This window comes from Eptatretus burgeri, chromosome 2 (genome assembly GCF_056783735.1).
Source record: "Eptatretus burgeri isolate ZD-2024b chromosome 2, Ebu_testis_v1, whole genome shotgun sequence".
Classification (NCBI taxonomy): Eukaryota; Metazoa; Chordata; class Myxini; order Myxiniformes; family Myxinidae; genus Eptatretus; species Eptatretus burgeri.
Genome location: NC_140962.1, coordinates 18,205,465 through 18,223,961, shown reverse-complemented (window position 1 = coordinate 18,223,961; position 18,497 = coordinate 18,205,465). Strand labels below are relative to the sequence as shown.

The 18,497-nt window shown below is 42.7% G+C and overlaps 2 long non-coding RNA genes across 2 annotated transcripts in view; one reads left to right on the top strand and one right to left on the bottom strand.

Annotated features, from left to right (window-relative positions):
- LOC147031502 (uncharacterized) overlaps nucleotides 1-18,497 on the bottom strand; it is a 566,858-nt gene that overhangs the window by 74,797 nt on the left and 473,564 nt on the right. The gene's annotated exons all lie outside the window — the stretch shown is intronic.
- The window catches only part of LOC147031510 (uncharacterized), a 39,220-nt gene that overhangs the window by 1,117 nt on the left and 19,606 nt on the right, over nucleotides 1-18,497 (top strand). The window lies entirely within an intron of this gene.

Below are 18,497 nucleotides of genomic sequence, written 5' to 3'. Positions count from 1 at the left end.
TTTTTGTTTCACAGCCTCCAGTTTTCATCGAAACTTCTTGAAACTTGGCAGATCATCTATCAACAATTCCAGCAATGTGTGTCTGTGTCTGTGTGTGTCTGTGTGTGTCTGTGTGTGTCTGTGTGTGTCTGTGTGTGTCTGTGTGTGTGTGTGTGTGTGTGTGTGTGTGTGTGTGTGTGTGTGTGTGTGTGTGTGTGTGTGTGTGTGTGTGTGTGTGTGTGTGTGACCGCCGTTTCTCGACGACCGCCGGTCCGATCTCATTGAAACTTGCCAGGAATATTGCTGGGCCCCGCGGATATGCCTTTTCGAGGTTTGATGTCAATCGGACGAGCGGTTCCCAAGTTACGGCCATTTTATTGCTTTTTTTCAGTGTTGAAAAGGTGTATATATGGCAGCTGAAGTGTCGTTCCACGATATCACCTTATCATGCCATTTTTCTCAGAATAATGATAAAAGCATCTATCTATAATTCCAGAAATCTCTGTCTGATTGTCTGATTGTCTGTCTGTCTGTCTGTCTGTCTGTCTGTCTGTCTGTCTGTCTGTCTGTCTGTCTGCGACCGCCGTTTCTCGACAACCACCGGTCCGATCTGATTGAAACTTGCCAGGAATATTTGCGGGGCCCCACAGATGTGCCTTTTCGAGGTTGTCAATCGGACGAGCGGTTCCCAAGTTACGGCCATTTATCTGTCGACGAATGACAAGACACGGTGCCCTGATGTCACGAATGACGTCACAATTAATGTTTGTTTATTTATTTATTTAATTTTTTTGCACGATTGATGGTCCGATCTAATTGAAACTTGCCAGGAATATTGCAGGGGACTCGCGCATGTGCCTTTTCAAGGATTGATATTAATCGGACAAGCGGTTCCCAAGTTACGGCCATTTGTATGTCGACCAATGACGAGACACGGTGCTATGACGTCACGAATGATGTCACAATTAATGTTTATTTATTTTTCATTATTTTTATTATTTTTGCAGGATTGACGGTCCAATCTGATTGAAACTTGCCAGGAATATTGCAGGGGACTCGCGGATGTGCCTTTTCGAGGTTTGGTATTAATTGGACAAGCGGTTCCCAAGTTACGGCCATTTATATGTCGACCAATATCTGCGAGAGAGGGGGACAGGAGGGGGGGCGAGAGGGGGTGAGAGAGGGGGGCGAGAGAGGGGGGCGAGAGAGGGCTGCACATACTGGCACTCACCTACAGGCACGCACCTACGGGCACGCACCTACGGGCCCGCCTCTACAGGCCCGTACTAGTCTATAATTCCAGCAATCTCTGTGTGTGTGTCTGTCTGTCTGTGACCGCTTTTTCTTGACAACCACCTGTCTGATTTGATTGAAACTTGCCAGGAATATTGCTGGGGACCCGGGGATGTGCCTTTTCAAGGTTTTATATTTATCAGACAAGCGGTTCCCAAGTTATGGCCATTTATCTGTCAACCAATGACAAGACATGGTGCTATGACGTCACGAACGACGTCACAATTAATGTTTATTTATTTATTGTTCTTTTTTTGCACGATTGACGTCACAATCGACGCTGGGGACCTGAGTATGTTTCCCAAGTTATGGCCATTTATGATACGGTTGGTCCGATCTCATTGAAACAATGCCCCAATCCAGTCGTCATTTACGAGAGCGAAGGAACGAAGCTGCACATGCTGGCACGCACCTCCGGGCCTGCACTAGTATATGTAAAAATACCCTGTGCAGACAGTAACCATCTCCGACTTTGAAAATTCCTTTAGAGAAAAAAAGTTATGACGTCAAAATATCTCCACGAATGGAAATCGCCTAAAAAATAATCTCCGAAACTAGGCAAGCTTTTTGAATTCTGTTTCCGTGAATCGAACAGGGCATCAGCAGAAATGAATTACCTCATATATGATGCATCACTATGGCGTCATATCAATTTTTATGACGTCATTCCTATTTTTTGACTTTTTTGTTTCACATCCCAGACTTTTCATCGGGTCTTCGTGAAACTTGCCATGTATATGCAGAAAGCCCACACGCAGGCAGTAACCATCTCCGATTTTGGAAATTCTTCCTGGAAAAAAAGTTGACGTCATATCGCCGCAAATGGAAATCGCCTATACCATTATCTCCAAAACTAGGCAAGCTGTTTGAATTATGTTTGCGGGAATCAAGCCGGGCATTAGCACAGATAATTTATCTGTGATAAATTATAATTTATCGCAAACCTGATACATCACAAAAATGTCATTCGTTTTTATGATGTCATCATTAAGAGGACAAGGACCTTTGCTCATTTGAGCTTGTTCTGTTTTTTTGTGGCACGAAATCCACGGTATGCTCAACGTTGAGCACCGTTCCAGATCGAGTTTGGAACTGCAGGTTGTCGCGACTGGCACACAACAGTTTCCCATTCTCCCCTCCCTTTCATCTTTATGATCGTAGTTCATGAACTGGTCATCATTTGTGTTGCAGGGTCAAAATATTTAATTTTTCAGTTTTCTCTGTGTTGATAGACATCACCAAGCTACATGCACTTGTGTGAAAAAGATTAGCAAAACCACTAATTAACGGTGAATATGGTATTTTAAATTATGAACTTTAATGGATAACTCGCATAAACCGCGCTCTGCGCGACATGTTGGGGTGGGTGTGTTTGAGAAAGGAACTGATGCAGAGTATCAGTAGTAATTTTACTTTAATGCAGAAAGTGGAATACGATTTCACTGTTTCAGAACCATTTTAATTACTTTTTTTTGTACCATGCACCTCATATGATCTTTGAGATAATGTAAGCCGAATATCACGTTACTCGAGCGCAGAACAAAGTCGAAGATAGCACGACACGAAACCACAAACTCGGAAATAATATATAAGATGCATTACAAGGAAAACACGTTTTCGCGTTTATCTCAAATTCACCCTTTCTGAGTAAATTGGATGTGGATCAGTTATCCTTTGGCCGTTTTGGACAATTCAAGTGCCAAATTAATCCTGAGAATCTGCTAGATACATAACTATGTAAAGATATTTACTTGATCCCTTTTAGGAGTTTGTACATATTGGTCAGTGTTTGCTGAATAATAACGAGTTGAATAATCAATTTTGCATCATGCAACAGCAAGTCCCAAGTGTTACTCACCTAAAAAATAACAAAATAGATTAGATTAAAGCTTATTGATTGAAATACATTCAGTTTATTCCAAATTTGACACCACATCCGCCACCTCCGCGTGTTTACTCCACCCCTGACTTGTATCACTTCTTTGCCTGTTACACAAAAACTATTGCATATTTTTTTATTTCTGTTGTTTCCACATTAAACTAGACAAAATTACCTTTCTTCTCATACTAAGATATCTAGATATCTGTTGTTTTTCTGGTCTGTAGTCAAAGTGGAAAGTGGATGTTTTGAAAAACATGTAACAACTCCGCCTCTTTAGGGTGACCAGTTCATGAACTACGACCTTATCCACCCCACCCACCCCTTCTCCTTGAGCATCCCCGATTTCAGCGTTGCACTGGTATCGTGATAATGGTGACTCATTAACCTCGGCATCGTGCTTTCACTACTTCCGGATTGCCTGGAATCTCTCCCCACAACATGGGCATCATCATCATTATGTACCTGTTATACTGTTACGGATTTGGAAACCTTTTGTACACAAACAGCCAGAGCCCCCTTCGTTCAGTTATTTGGATAAGTATGCGTATAGTTCGAATCCATCCCCTATGTCGAATGGGAATTCCGTGTGTGCACCACGAGTTATTTTATAGTCAGGTTTTATACATCTACTACAACAACAACAGCAACGGCACTGTCCCTCACTCAACCCGGTCGCTATTGCCCACCTGTTTTTGGCTGAAGGCGTGGGCGGAACCTCCATTGCCTCAGCTTGAGGCTCCGCCCTGAGGAAGGGCATGGAACTCGTTTCCTCCAGCCAATGAGCGAAGGGCGAGCATTGCACGCGCGCCCCAGCCAATGGGAGGCCAGCGTGCCGAAAGCTACCACGAAGCCTCTTCAGGGGGTGGGCCTCCAATACACGTCGACACACCCCCTGAGATGCCTCGTCCAATCAGGAGGCTGACCACCTCAGGTGCGGCCCAGCCAGACAGGATGTTCGCCCTTCGTCCAATCCGGAGGCGAGTCCCTCAGAGCTGTTCCCTAGACCTGCGGGGGAGGGGAAGGATAAGAGTAGGTGGGCACGGTCAAGAAGGAAGGATAAAGAGAAGAAGCCTCGTCTTTTCTGCTGGCATTCTCATCTACCTGCGGGTGCTCGTCTCGTCTGGTCCGTTCCCGTGCTGGCTGGCGTCCGTTGCGTCGTTCCTGGTCCCTGGTGCTTGGTGCTGCGTTGTGGTAGCGCGTTCAAGTCCCACCACTGGACAAGCTCGACCAGACCGCATGAGGCGGACAGGTGCAAGAATAGGCCCCTGCCCTCAGCTCGCCTTTCCCTCCCGAGCTGAAGGGCCAAATAAAGGCTGCGGCCACCGTGTGTGTGTGTGTGTGTGTGTGTGTGTGTGTGTGTGTGTGCGTGTGCGTGTGCGTGTGCGTGTGCGTGTGCGTGTGCGTGTGCGTGTGCGTGTGCGTGCGTGCGTGCGCGCGCGCGCGTGCGGCGTGGCACCAGTCTATTAAGTAGAACTGTTAAGTGCTTTTTGCTCACTGTACATTGCCTGCATTTCTTTTATTCAGATAACTCTGCTCTTTGTGTGCTCCCCTCCCCAATTATTGTTTATAAATAAACCCCAGTGTTAAATGTTTCAGCTAGTTTTCTGTGCTTTCTACCATTGACCCAGCAAGGTGTGGGCTTGAGAAATAGTGAGGCCGTTTGTGCCGTAAGTTGTCATTTGGGCCGGCGCGGCTTTGGTAATTTCCGCTCGGTTACGTCGGATCCGAGTCTGTAACAGCGACTCGGTTCGGACAAAGTCGGCCGAGGGTGTGGTTTCCCCGGTAACGAACCTGCGTGGTTATTTAGGTATATTGGAGATCGAGACAATTAACCCTACGCCACGCGGTCAAAATATTGGCGTCCACGGTCCGCTAAGGGACCCGTGACTTTCTGAGTTGTCCGAGAGTCACGAACTAAATTACGGATGTTCGGTGGGAGACGGTTCTACTGCTCCACCTCGTGGTCGTTTTTTGCCACCGAACCCCGGCCCACAAGAGTTTGGTGGCAAGAGCGGGTTCGAACCCCTCCGCTCCCAGAGAAATTAACAGGATTCGGATCAGGGGTGTACGGAGCAAACCCCCCCCCCCCCCGTTCCCTCAAAATTACGAGCATATTCAATTGTTCTAAGACGCACCATGGTGAGCCAAGATGAGCTGGCTCAAGTGGGTTTAGAGGAACCGATGGCCCAGGACGACACCCCTATGCAGGAAGATATTTCCCCGCAGCCAAACCCAGAAGGGGTATTGGGAGTGGCAGGGGTGGCGTATGACAACCCCCCCCCCTCCGTCAAAGTTGCCCCTTCCGATTTCTGCCGGTTCCGCACACCATCATGACGGACGGCTCTGTCATTTGACATGAGACAGATGCTGGAGGCGTTGATGCAAAAAATGGATGCGAGCACACAAAAAATGGAAAGCATGGAAACCGAATGAGGGGTGATATGCAAACACAGTGGGGTGAAATGCAGAGCATGGGAGTCGAGGATAAATGGGGTTTCTAAGGCATCCATGCAAATGAATGGGGAAACTCTTTGAATCAACCCTGAAAAAACCCAAAACAGGAGACTGATTCCTCCCCCCCCTTACAAATGAATAGGGGAAACTCTGACAACCCCTAAAAAAAACCTAAAACAGGAGAATGATTTTCTCTCTCTCTCATACAAACTAATGTTAAATTGAGACCGATTCCCCCCCTCTGACTCTGACTCGAGGCCCAAGAGGAGACCGATCTCTGTCCCATTGAGGAAATGGTAAACTGAGACTTACTGATTAAAGCACTTCATTCCACTCAAAGAGTCATCCAATGAATATTTGTTCATGTTCTACTCCAGGTAATAAGTTAATTTTTCTATTGCATTCATCACCATCGAGTATATTCACAAATATTATTTTAGAACTTAGTTCTTTGTTTGAATGTCTTTTTTGAGCAGAAATAAAATGATAAACTTCTCTCAATGCTCTTGTTTGACCACCTCCTGATCCACATATCATTTTGAGATTGCAGTTAATTGTTTTTCCATTGTTCAATTGATAACCATCAAAGCTTTCAGTTCATTCAAGGATATTAATTTTTTTCCTTTTATTTACATTCTCCAACTTATTTGTAATTAAATTTATCCGCTTATTTGTTTTATTTACTTTTACCCTGGTTATTTCTTCAATTCCACTTCATTTGATATTTCTCACATTCTTTATGTTTCCCATTTAAATACCAAGGCTGATTACATCTCCACTCTTTCGTTTGGTTATTACTTGGTTCTATCATTTATAAATCAGTAAAAAGACGCTTCTTAACACTTATACTTATAACCATAAGGGATACTCTTGATTCCATTCTCTAAAATATATCTTTTATCATCAAAAGCTCCGAATGCTTTCTTATTTATATATTCTGTATCTATCTATAATTCCAGCAATGTGTGTCTGTCTGTCTGTCTGTCTGTCTCTGTCTGTCTGTCTCTGTCTGTCTGTCTCTGTCTGTCTGTCTGTCTGTCTGTCTGTCTGTCTGTCTGTCTGTCTGTCTGTCTGTCTGTCTTTGCGACCGCAGTTTCTCGACGACCGCCGGTCCGATCTCATTGAAACTTGCCAGGAATATTGCTGGGGACCCGCGGATGTGCCCTTTCGAGGTTTGATATCGATCGGACGAGCGGTTCCCAAGTTAAGGCCATTTATCTGTCGACCAATGACAAGACGCAGTGCTATGACATCATGAATGACGTCACAATTAATGTTTATTTATTTATTCTTTTTTTTTTTTTTCCACGATCGACGGTCCGATCTGATTGATACTTCCCAGGAATATTGCCGGGGCCTCGCGGATGTGCTTTTCAAGGTTTGATATTAATCGGACGAGCGGTTCCCAAGTTACGGCCATTTATCTGTCGACCAATGACAGGACATGGTGCTATGACGTTATGAATGACATCACAATTAATGCTTATTTATTTATTTTTAATTTCTTTTGCATGATTGAAACTTGCCAGGAATATTGCTGGGGACCTGCGGATGTGCCTTTTCGAGGTTTGAGAGAGAGGCTGCACATACTGGCACTCACCTACGGGCACGTACTCGTATAATTGATGTTTATAACTTCTTATTGTATTCATTTTTCTGTACTCTTCCTTCTTTAAGGTTAAACAGTTGTAATAATGTTAAAAGTTTGTTTCCTTGAATATATTTTGCTTTATTCCCTTTAGGTTCTTATCACACCTTTCAATGTTATTATTATTGAGATACATAAAAGCATAAGACTGTTTCCACCCAACTCATCCTGAAACTTTCCAATAACCTTTTTATTCTTTGTATGAAAACAACATTCTATCAGACTTATAATTACTTGTATCATACATATAAATATTATTGATCATATCCTCATATACATCACTTGTCTTAACTTCTAATATAAAACTATCTGTATCCATATATAACAATGACACATTATCCTTATACATTGATTTTAAATTATTATTGTAATTAAAGGTAGGTCTTTATGTTTGTTATGAAGTTCTGGATATTTTAAATCGACGTCAAAATAATATCCAACTTCAGCTTCATCCAATTCTTTTTGAGAGGAGATAACAATGTCAAGTAAAACTTTTTCAAAATGTTTTTCTTTAACCCATTTAAGTTTTCCATAAGGTAAAGATTGAGACATAGCCCACCCATACGAATTGTTTGCATCATAATACATCAGGTAAGAGTTGTCCTCATTCTTATCATAATCAGGAAGATATTTGTTATTTGCTTTTGCATATCTCTTGGAACATACTTGAGATATTCCTCCTCTTTTAGCCTTCTCTATCATTTAAAGCATATCTATATCACTGATTAATTCCAAATTTTGTTTTGCCATTTTTAACATAGAACTCCAAGCCAAACCCGGGCTGTGTAATATTGAACGGGGTCTAATCCATATGAATTTTTATTCTGACAGACTGTTCTAAAAGTTTCAAACACATCAGCCAATAACAACACATCAGTTTTAAGATACAAATCATGATATGCTCCAAGATTCTTTACATTAAACGTCTCCCAAACCTTTTCAGCTTATGTATAATCTGTATCGGAAATATGAGTTTTATTTAACTTTCCATAGAAACTTTCCCTTGAAGGAAGTTGTGTTTCTTTATACTTCTCAAATGAATCCATATAGTCATACGGATATATTCCCTTTTGTGATAAGAGAACAATCTCTTCTTGATTTGAGAAATGTGATTTAAGATTTGGGAAGTTTTTAATATCTGATACAAATTTAGATAATGGACTTGACATAAACTTGTATGTGTCAAGTAATCTGATATGGGTTATGGGGGATGTATGAATTGTTTTGTGAATGAGATGTATTTTTGATCTGTGTTAGGAATGGCAGAAATATCTCCAGATGTCTTTGAAAGTTCATTTATAAATAGAGGTGTGTCATAGTGAGCGTTGTTGTGAAGAAAGACTGGAATAAAGTTTGGAGGCTTGTAATTAAGATGACAACTGGAATGAGCTGGACCTCTATATTTACCAGTAAGATGACAGTGATCCCTAACCTTGACATCTCCCTCAATTTTCTCCTCATAAATATGACAGATACTGTTCTTTCTAAATTCCTTTTTCTCTCCCTTTGTTAATGACATTGGTTTATAGGTTTTAACCATTATTTCTCTTCGTGTTATAGTCTTTTTCCAATCGTCTTACAAACTCCTCTGAGGCATCTCCTCTATAAAGATCTAACTTGTATTCATCACCAACAGATGATTTGCTATAATAACAGAAACCACAAGGAGTATGTTTTTGATATTTATTTGTGTATGATTTATTTGGATTTGGAGAAACAGTATCTATCTTTTCAAGGATACTTTCAAAATCAGCATATATCACAAACGGATGTTTTATAGATTTGTTAAAATCTTTGAATGATATGTTTGAACCTGCTTTTGGTAAATTGATTCCTGTTGGTTTATGATTGCTACAATATTTTGAATGATGATTTAATCGTTTTTTTGTGTGAAAGGAGTTGAGACATCTCTTGCAAGGATACGTTTTACATTTTCTCTTATATAGTTGTGACTTGGTTAATCTTGAGAAATTTTTGATGAAAGCATAATGTGATTTTTCCTTTGAAGTGAAGTGGAGAAGCTCAATGTGTGTTTCATCATTTTTATAGTTGTTTGAATTTTTTAATATCTGAACTTTATTTGCATCCATTAATCCATATACATTAACAGATAGATTATTCATTTTCTCAAATTTAGGAATATCTCTCAATGACTTTGCAAACTTTAAATCTTTAACATTTAATGTATTCTCGTATTTCTTATAATGTTGAACCCTTTCAGGATTCCATTGTGGAGGATGTAAGTGAGCAAGAAGAGACCAAAGAAAACATTTATTATCTTTGTTTTGAATATTAACAACTGCTTTCTAAAATTTTATCTCTTTTGGTAAATCAATATAAGAAGAAGCTTGAAGAGGATCTGATTTTAAGATGTGCATATCTAAAAAGATTATTTTTGTAATAGTAAATCCACTACCGACTAGTGTTGTCAACATCTTGTTCTTGTCTCTGGAGTTCATCGTAAACATCACATCTTACAAAATCTTCAAATGATGAGATAAAGTGAAGGTCTGTCCTTATATAGGGAGTCGTTTCATCGTCTTGTCTTACCATATTCAATTTTACTCCCATATAAAACTTTAAAGTTTTCATTTCACTTGATGAGTTTTTACCCCTCAGCCCGAATTGGGCTAAGGGGTATTGTCGTCACAGACGTTGTCCGGGCGTCTGGGCGTTTGTCAACTTTTGGTTTCCATCACTTTCGAGGAGAACGCCTTGTCCGATTAAATCCATTTTTGCCGGGTATGTTGGGGTTGAGTAGAGGAAGGTTCCTTTCAAAAAATGGGCGCACTGCGATTTTTACCCCTCAGCCCAAATTGGGCTAAGGGATATTGTCGTCACAGGCGTTGTCCGGGCGTCTGTCAACTTTTGGTTTCCGTCAATTTCGAGGAGAACGTCTTGTGCGATTAAATCCATTTTGCAGGGTGTATTGGGGTTGAGTAGAGGAAGATTCCTTTCGAAAATTGGCACGTTGCGATTTTCAATGTGGCCTCCATGGCAGCCATCTTGAAATTGGTTTCCGTTGATTTCGAGGAGAACGCTTTGTCTGATTAAATCCATTTTTGCAGGGTGTGTTGGGGTTGAGTAGAGGAAGGTTCCTTTCGAAAATGAGCGCGCTGCAATTTTCACTCGCCACCACGGTAGCCATCTTGAAGTCTGATTGATTTTCGATATGATGTCCAACGTGCTCTAACTGACTGCATCATCATGATATCACTGCTTCCTTTTACAATGCATGGGCTGAGGGGTTACGCGCGCTTTGTGGAGCTATTTTTAATTATAGTTTCAATACTTTGTTTAACCATATCAACAGTTTCCATGATTGAAGATGGTCCAGGGTCTTGAAAATGAAACAATCTTATTTTTATGTCCTTTAAATGCCCCATCAGTGTTTTCAATGGAGAATTTAGCTTCCCTTTCTTCATTATTCTTGTGTTTGCGTGATTGAAGGTGTTTATTATAATTTCTACAAAGAATATCATTATCACATCTTTTTTTTTTGTTTGTTTTGTTTCTTGGTCAGTTTTTTTTTGTTTTGTTCACAATAAAACATCACAATGTTTTGTTTCTTGGTCGAGTGGAGATATTTGTCTGAAAAGATTGAATGTGTTTGTTGGTTTGAAGGTGTTTTTTATAATATTTATATTCGTGATTACAAACATCGCAGTATGTTGTATTCACCATATTTATATAACTAGTGCGGGCCTGTAGGGGCTTGCCCCGAGGTGCGTGCCAGTATGTGTAGCTTCATGCCTGCAGTATCAGGTCCCCAGCATCAATTGTGACGTCATCAAACGAAGAAGAAGAATTGTGACGCCCCCTCTCTCTCGCCCCCTCCTTGGGATTAATTAATAATTTAAACAATTAATTTAAACCTTGGGAAAAACAGCTTTCAAACCTTGGGAAACACTTGAGAAACAGCTGAAACGGATGAAGAACGATATCAAATCTTGAAAAGGCACATTCTCAGGTCCCCAGCGTCGATTGTGACGTCATACCAAACGAAGAAGAAGAATTGTGACGTCAATTGTACAAAAAAATAATAAATAAACATTCATTGTGATGTCATTCGTGATGTCATAGTACCGTGTCTTGTCATTGGTTGACAGATAAATGGCCGTAACTTGGGAAGCGCTTATCCGATTAATATCAAACCTTGAAAAGGCACATTCGCGGGTCCCCCAGCAATATTCCTGGCAAGTTTCAATCAGATCAGACCGTCAATCGTGCAAAAATAAATAAATAAATAAATAAATAAATAAACATTAATTGAGACATCATTCGTGATGTCATAGCACCGTGTCTTGTCATTGGTCGACAGATAAATGGCCGTAACTTGGGAACCGCTCGTCCGATCGATATCAAACCTTGAAAAGGCACATCCGCGGGTCCCCGGCAATATTCCTGGCAAGTTTCAATCCGATCGGACCAGTGGTCATCCGGTTATTAATAATATGGGAAAAGATTGGCATGATAAGGTGAGAAGATGGAACAACACCTTCAGCTGCCATATATACACCTTTTCAACACTGAAAAAGCAGTAAAATGGCCATAACTTGGGAACCGCTCGTCCGATCGCTATCAAACCTCGAAAAGGCACATCCGGGGGTCCCAGGCAATATTTCTGGCAAGTTTCAATGAGATCAGACCGGCGGTCGTCGATAAACGGCGGTCGCAGACAAACAGACAGACAAACAGACAGACACACACACAGAGATTGCTGGAATTATAGATAGATAAAACTTTACTTAAAATAAATTTTTCTTGATGAAAATTTTGTTTACTTTATCGGTGAATCTGTGCTTAAAACCATTTTATCCTCCAACTTTATTCACTTAATAAATACAATGTATCAAGATACAAAAGACAAGTTTCAATCAATCTCATCATTTGTAAAAGATACTGAGAAATATGTCAAGGATGTAAAATTGAACAAAGCTAAATATAACAACTATTAGATAAAAACAATTATGGTGGATAATATGAGTTCTTCAATTTCTTTCAGTGGAAAGGCAATGAGGATATCTTGAACAACATCAATTAAAATATCTCCAACAAAACTTTCTCCTCTCCTTCTGGTAATATATTCTAAACTAGAAAAAGCAATGAAACAAGAAAAAGTATCAAAAAAGAAAAACCTTATGGTTGAAGCTTAAGAAAGATAAGAAAAGACCATCTGTAATATGCAAGGAGAAATTTGTATTTTTTTCCACAACCCTCATCCACAAAGCTTCTTCTTATATTGATTTTCCAAAAGAGATAAAACTTAAGTGGTTGTTAAGATTCAAAACAAAGATAATAAATGTTTTCTCAGGTCTGTTCTTGCTCACTTACATCCTCCACAATGGAATCCTGAAAGGGTTGAACATCTATCTATAATTCCAGCAATCTCTTTGTGTGTGTGTGTGTGTCTGTCTGTCTGTCTGTTTGTCTGTTTGTCTGCGACCGCCGTTTCTCGACGACTGCCAGTCCAATCTCATTGAAACTTGCCAGGAATATTGCCAGGGACCTGCGGATGTGCCTTTTCGAGGTTTGATATCGATCGGACGAGCGGTTCCCAAGTTACTGCCATTTTATTGCTTTTTCAGTGTTGAAAAGGTGTATATATTACAGCTGAAGGTGTCGTCCCACCTTCTCACCTTATCATGCCAATTTTTTCCCAAATTATTAATAACCAGATGACCACCAGTTCGATCGGATTGAAACTTGCCAGGAATATTGCCGGAGTCCCGCGCATGTGCCTTTTCAAGGTTTGATATTAATCGGACGAGCGGTTCCCAAGTTATGGCCATGCATCTGTGAACGAATGACAGGACACGGTGCTATGACATCACGAATGACATCACAATTAATGTTTTTTAATTTTTTTTTTGAAGGATTGATGTCACAATTCTTCGTTTGGTATGATGTCACAATCGACACTGGGGACCTGGGTATGTGCCTTTTCAAAGTTTGATATCGTTCTTCCTCATCCATTTCAGCTGTTTCCCAAGTGTCTCCCAAGGTTTGAAAGCTGTTCTTTCCCAAGGTTTGAATTAATTCATTAATCCCAATGTTTGATTATTATTTAATTTTTAATTAGTTTAATTATTTACTCCCAAGGTTTGATTATTATTCAAATTATTAATTAATCCCAAGGTTTGAATTTTCCCAAGGGAAACAGCTGTTTCCCAAGGGTTTGAAAGCTGTTTTCTTCCCAAGGTTGGAATTAATCGTTGTGCTTGGTAGACATTTGTGAATACATTTACAGAGAGAGGGACGAGAGAGGAGGGGGGAGAGAGGGGGGTCAATAGGAGGGGGAGAGAGAATGGCGAGAGGGGAGGGAGAGAGGGAGAGAGGGGGGAGAGAGAAGGCGAGAGAGTGGGGTGAGAGGGGGGAGAGAGAAGGCGAGAGAGTGGGGTGAGAGGGGGGGCAAGAGAAGGGAGAGGGGAGGGAGAGAGTAGGGGGGAGAGAGGAGGGTGAGAGAGGAGGGTGAGAGAGGAGGGTGAGAGAGGAGGGTGAGAGAGGAGGGAGAGAGAGGGGGAGAGAGAGGGGCGTCACAATTCTTCTTCTTCGTTTGATATGACATCACAATTGATGCTGGGGACCTGATACTGCAGGCACGAAGCTGCACATACTGGCACGCCCCTACGGGAACACCCCTACGGGCCCGCCCTACGGGCCCGCACGAGTGATAAGAAATACGAAGATACATTAAATGTTAAAGATTTAATGTTTCCAATGTCATTGATTCTCTTCCGGTTCATGGTTTGGAGCGTCGACAGGTCTCCTTCAGCGCTCTCTGCTGACGAGCTGAAAGTAAAGTTTCCGGTCGTTATCTGTCCCGTTTTAACTGTTTATTTTTTTCACTTACATGTTACTGTGTGTTCCGAGTTCGGTTTTGTTTCAAAAATCGTGCTATTTTGTGAGATTTTGTCGACCGTGTCTTACCGGGTGCTCGAGGCCTACCCTTGAGGCTTGAGGCTGACCGGTTCCCCTCGGTGTACGATCGTGTTTTGTTTTTTCTCCCCATTACCTTCAATTCTATCTTCCCCACTTTCCTAACGTCCCCCATCCCTCCCAACTAATCACTCTATTTCTCATCTTTAAAAAAAAAAAAAAATACTGCCTTTCTCTTTCCTCACTCACAACTCCTGATTCTTCCTCTTCTTCTTCATCTCCTCTTCCTCCTCGATTTTTTTTTTTTTTCTACAACACTTCCATGACCTAATCTGTTGAAAACTCTCTCAAACATTAAAAATAATTATAAAAATGATCTCTTATAATGCTTCATGTTCCTCTTTCACATGTGTGGTATTCTTTACTGCATCATCAGCACTACTCTTCTGCTATTTAAACAGACTGCTCTCAATTCGACCTTTCCTTCATTCTTTGCCGAAAAAAATCGAACTGTTACAGCGTTTCTTCTCTCCATTCTCTGAATTCGCCTTTATTGCATCCATCAACAATTGTGTTAAATCGCATCTCTGACCGAAAACTTTTTAAAACCCCAGTTTGCAATGAATGTTCGCGTTCCATCAACCATTATTTTTTTCCAACTTCAGTGCTAACTCACCCCTCTCACCCCTCACTCTCAAACCAACCATCCCACTCTTCTCCCTCCAAGCCTCCCTCTCACCTCTCTCAAAAACTCCCCCCCTCACCTTTCTCCCACCTTTCATCCCCCTCACTCATCCTTCTCAAAGTTGCCCCCGCCTCTCATCCACAAAGCCACCTCCTTCCACTGCCCTCTCACCTCCATCTCTTCACTCCACCTCCTCAAATCCTCAACTGCCTTCTTCCCCCTCTCTTGTCCCCCCTCTCCCCCAGCACCACAGCCTTTTCTCCTCTTCATCCGACCCCCTCCCCGAGCTATTCTGCAATCACCCACACTCTTTCCACAACCCTCCTTGCCTCCCCCCCTCGTCCCTTGTCCGATCCTCACCCTCCCCTCCCTCCCCACCCCTGCACACAAAGCCTCCTCCCCTCCCTCTTCATGAAAAGTGTGGACCTCAAATATCTGGGGCCTTTGCTCAAACCTTTCAGATCTTTCCATACAGGTTGCCACTGACAAACCAGACATAATCTGCATCACAGAAACTTTCCTCCCCCAAGACGTGTCTGACTCCCAAGTATCTCTCCCTGGTTACTCCCTCCTCCAGTATGACAGACCTCATCCTCGTCCTGGTGGAGGAGTTGCTCTCTTCATCAAAGACTCCATTCCTCACTCTCCATGCACTACCCTCACTCCCCCACAACCCCAGGAATACCTCTGGCTACCGCTTCCCCTCCACTCCCATCACATGTTTAAATGTGTACTGTACCGTCTACCGAACAGTGATGACTCCATCTCCACCTCACTATCCGAAAACATGGACCAACTTCTATCTTCTCATCGAAAGTCTCTCTTCCTCGTATGTGGCGACTTCAATTGTCATCATGCCAATTGGCTAGGTGTGGGTACCTCTCTCACCTGTCGTGGCACCTCAGCAAAAGCTTTCTGCGACTCATTGGGACTGACACAATCGGTCAACTTCCCGACCCGGATCTCAACCAATGGTACTCCATCACTTCTGGATATGATTTTGACAAATTTCCTTGACAATATCCGATGCTCTTCCCCCGCTCCAATTCGTTCTTCTGACCACGTCCTTGTCAAAGTGGACATCTCTCTGGCTATTATCAGAGAACCACCTCACCGCCGTCGAGTCTGGCATTTCACCCAAGCCGACTGGCAGGGTCTCCAAGCAGCCATCAAACTTATAGACTGGTCTCCTATTGCTACTTTCTCCAACATCAACTCATCCTGGGAATTCTTTCAAAGAAACTTGCTCTCCCTCATGCATAGATTTATCCCCTCTCGTCTTCAATTGTCCTACCCTTCCTCCTGCCCTTGGTTAACTGAAGCTTGTGGTGAGGCAGTTGTCCTGAAACAACTTGCCTTTGCCTCATGGAAAGCACACCCAACTGAGGGCAATCTCAGTTCTTTCCTTAAAGCTCGGAACAAGTGTGCATCTACCCTCAGGAGAGCCAACATCTTTCTTTCTCATCTCAAGTCTGAACTCTCAAACCTCTCTCCCTCCTCAAAATCCTGGTAGCGTCAAATCAAATCTGTTTCTGGTGTATGTTCTCCCTCCATCCCCTCCCTTACCTCAAATGGCCGCACTGCTGATACCGCACGTGAAAAAGCTGAATGCCTAAACTCGGTGTTTGCAGCTAAATCTTGTGTCCAAAACCCATCACTTTCTTTTCCCACCTTACCCAGTTGCACCCAACTGTCCTTGGACTCTGTGCTCTTTTCTGCTGACAATGTGGAGAGCTTGCTGTCAAACCTTGACTCAGATTCTGCAACCAGTCCAGATGGCATCAGCCCACATGTCCTCGAAGCCTGTTCTTGTGCTCTTGCTCACTCTCTCCCTGTTCTATTCACCCTCTCATTTGCTCAAGGTCATCTGCCATCTGCTTGGAAATCAGCAAACATCACTGCCCTGCACAAAAAGGTGCAAAAACAGATCCCTGCAACTACAGACCAATCAGCCTTCTCCCAATCATAAGCAAGGTTATGGAAGCCATCATCGCTTCAGACATTAAATCCTTCCTCTTCTCCAATGGCTTGATTTCTGAGCATCAATTTGGTTTCAGACTACGTCACTCTACCCTGGATATGCTGCTTCTGCTCCCCCAACAATGGATGGAAGTACTCAATGCCAGACAGGAAATCCGAGCCGTATCCCTGGACATTTCACTTGCTTTTGGCACAGTCTGGCACCCTGCCCTGCTCACGAAACTCTCTTCCTACGGTATCCAAGGCCATCTCCACTCATGGCTCGCAGACTTCCTCTCCTGTCGCAGTCACCGTGTGGCCCTAAATGGAGTTATTTCATCCCCTCTTCCTGTCCAGGCTGCAGTTCCTCAACGTCGCGTTCTGGGCCCTGTTCTTTTTCTGGTTTTCATCAATGATCTCTCCGACTCTCTGGAAAATCCTCTATTTCTCTTTGCTGATGACTCCACCCTCTGCCGTACCATCAGTTATCCCTCAGACCGGCAAGCAGCAGCTTCTTCGCTCACTGCAGATCTGGATAAAATCACAAACTTGTGCAACACGTGGAACATGTCTTTCAAACCTGACAAATCTCACACTCTCACTATGTCTCTTCGAAAGGACCGTTTAGAAACCCCCCATCCACTTTCTCAACAATCCTCCGGTAGAAGTCCTTTCTTTCAAGCTTCTGGGTCTCACTATCTGCCATGACCTTTCCTTGGAAAGCCACATTTCAAACCTCGCCTGCAAAGCCAGTCGCCGACTGGGAATCCTCCGTCGTGCAAAGTCCTTCCTTGGCCCACCTGAGCTCCTGACCACTTAAAAAGCTTTTGTCCGCAGCCTGGTGGAGTACTGCTCTCCCCTCTGGGCTGGTGCTCCTGCCTCCCACCTTTCTCGGCTTTACGCTGTAGAAGCCAAGGCATTTCGGATCATTGGAATCTCCCGCAATGAGGCTGAGTCTTTGGGCCTCTCACTCAAACACCGCAGGTTGGTCGGTGTTCTTTCTGTCTTCTTCAGTCTCCTCTCCAGCCTCACCCCCCCTGTCTCTCTCTGCGATTTGTCATGTCTCTCTCTGCGATTTGTCCCCACAACATTTCTGCAGGGTGATCAAGGTCCGCCAACAACCCCCTTCTCGTAAAACTACCAAAATCACGAATCACTGCTCACCTTCACTCTTTTATTCCTCTTTGTTTTTTTTTTTCCCCGCCTTTGGAATAAACTCCCTCACTCTATTCATTCCCATTCTTCCCTCCAGGCCTTCAAAACAGCTCTTCACCACCACCACCTCCCATCCAAAACGATGATCTTTTCTACCCCCGATAATCCACCCAAGCCCACCTCCTTCAAATTCCCTGATTTCCTTCCTGAAAGTCCCTGTAATGTCCATCTTCTATTCCCCATGTTCCCCGTCCCATCCCTCTCCCTTCCACAGATCTCCTAATGTCTCTGTTCCCCACTGTTTTGTCCTTCCCACCCCCTCCCCTCTTGTCTCATGCCCCCCCCTTGATGTGTGTTGTGTGTTAGCTCTCACACGAGCCTCGACAAGGTATACAAAAAAAGAAAAAATATCCTAAAGATGTAAATCCTGATGAAATAAAGGATGTTAATATATCAGGTGAAATGACATTTCGTTCAAGAGTAGTTTTGGATCATTTTAAAATTACCTTTAATATAAAAAATGTAGTCGTTGAATCTCTTAATGAAAAAAGTATTTAGATATT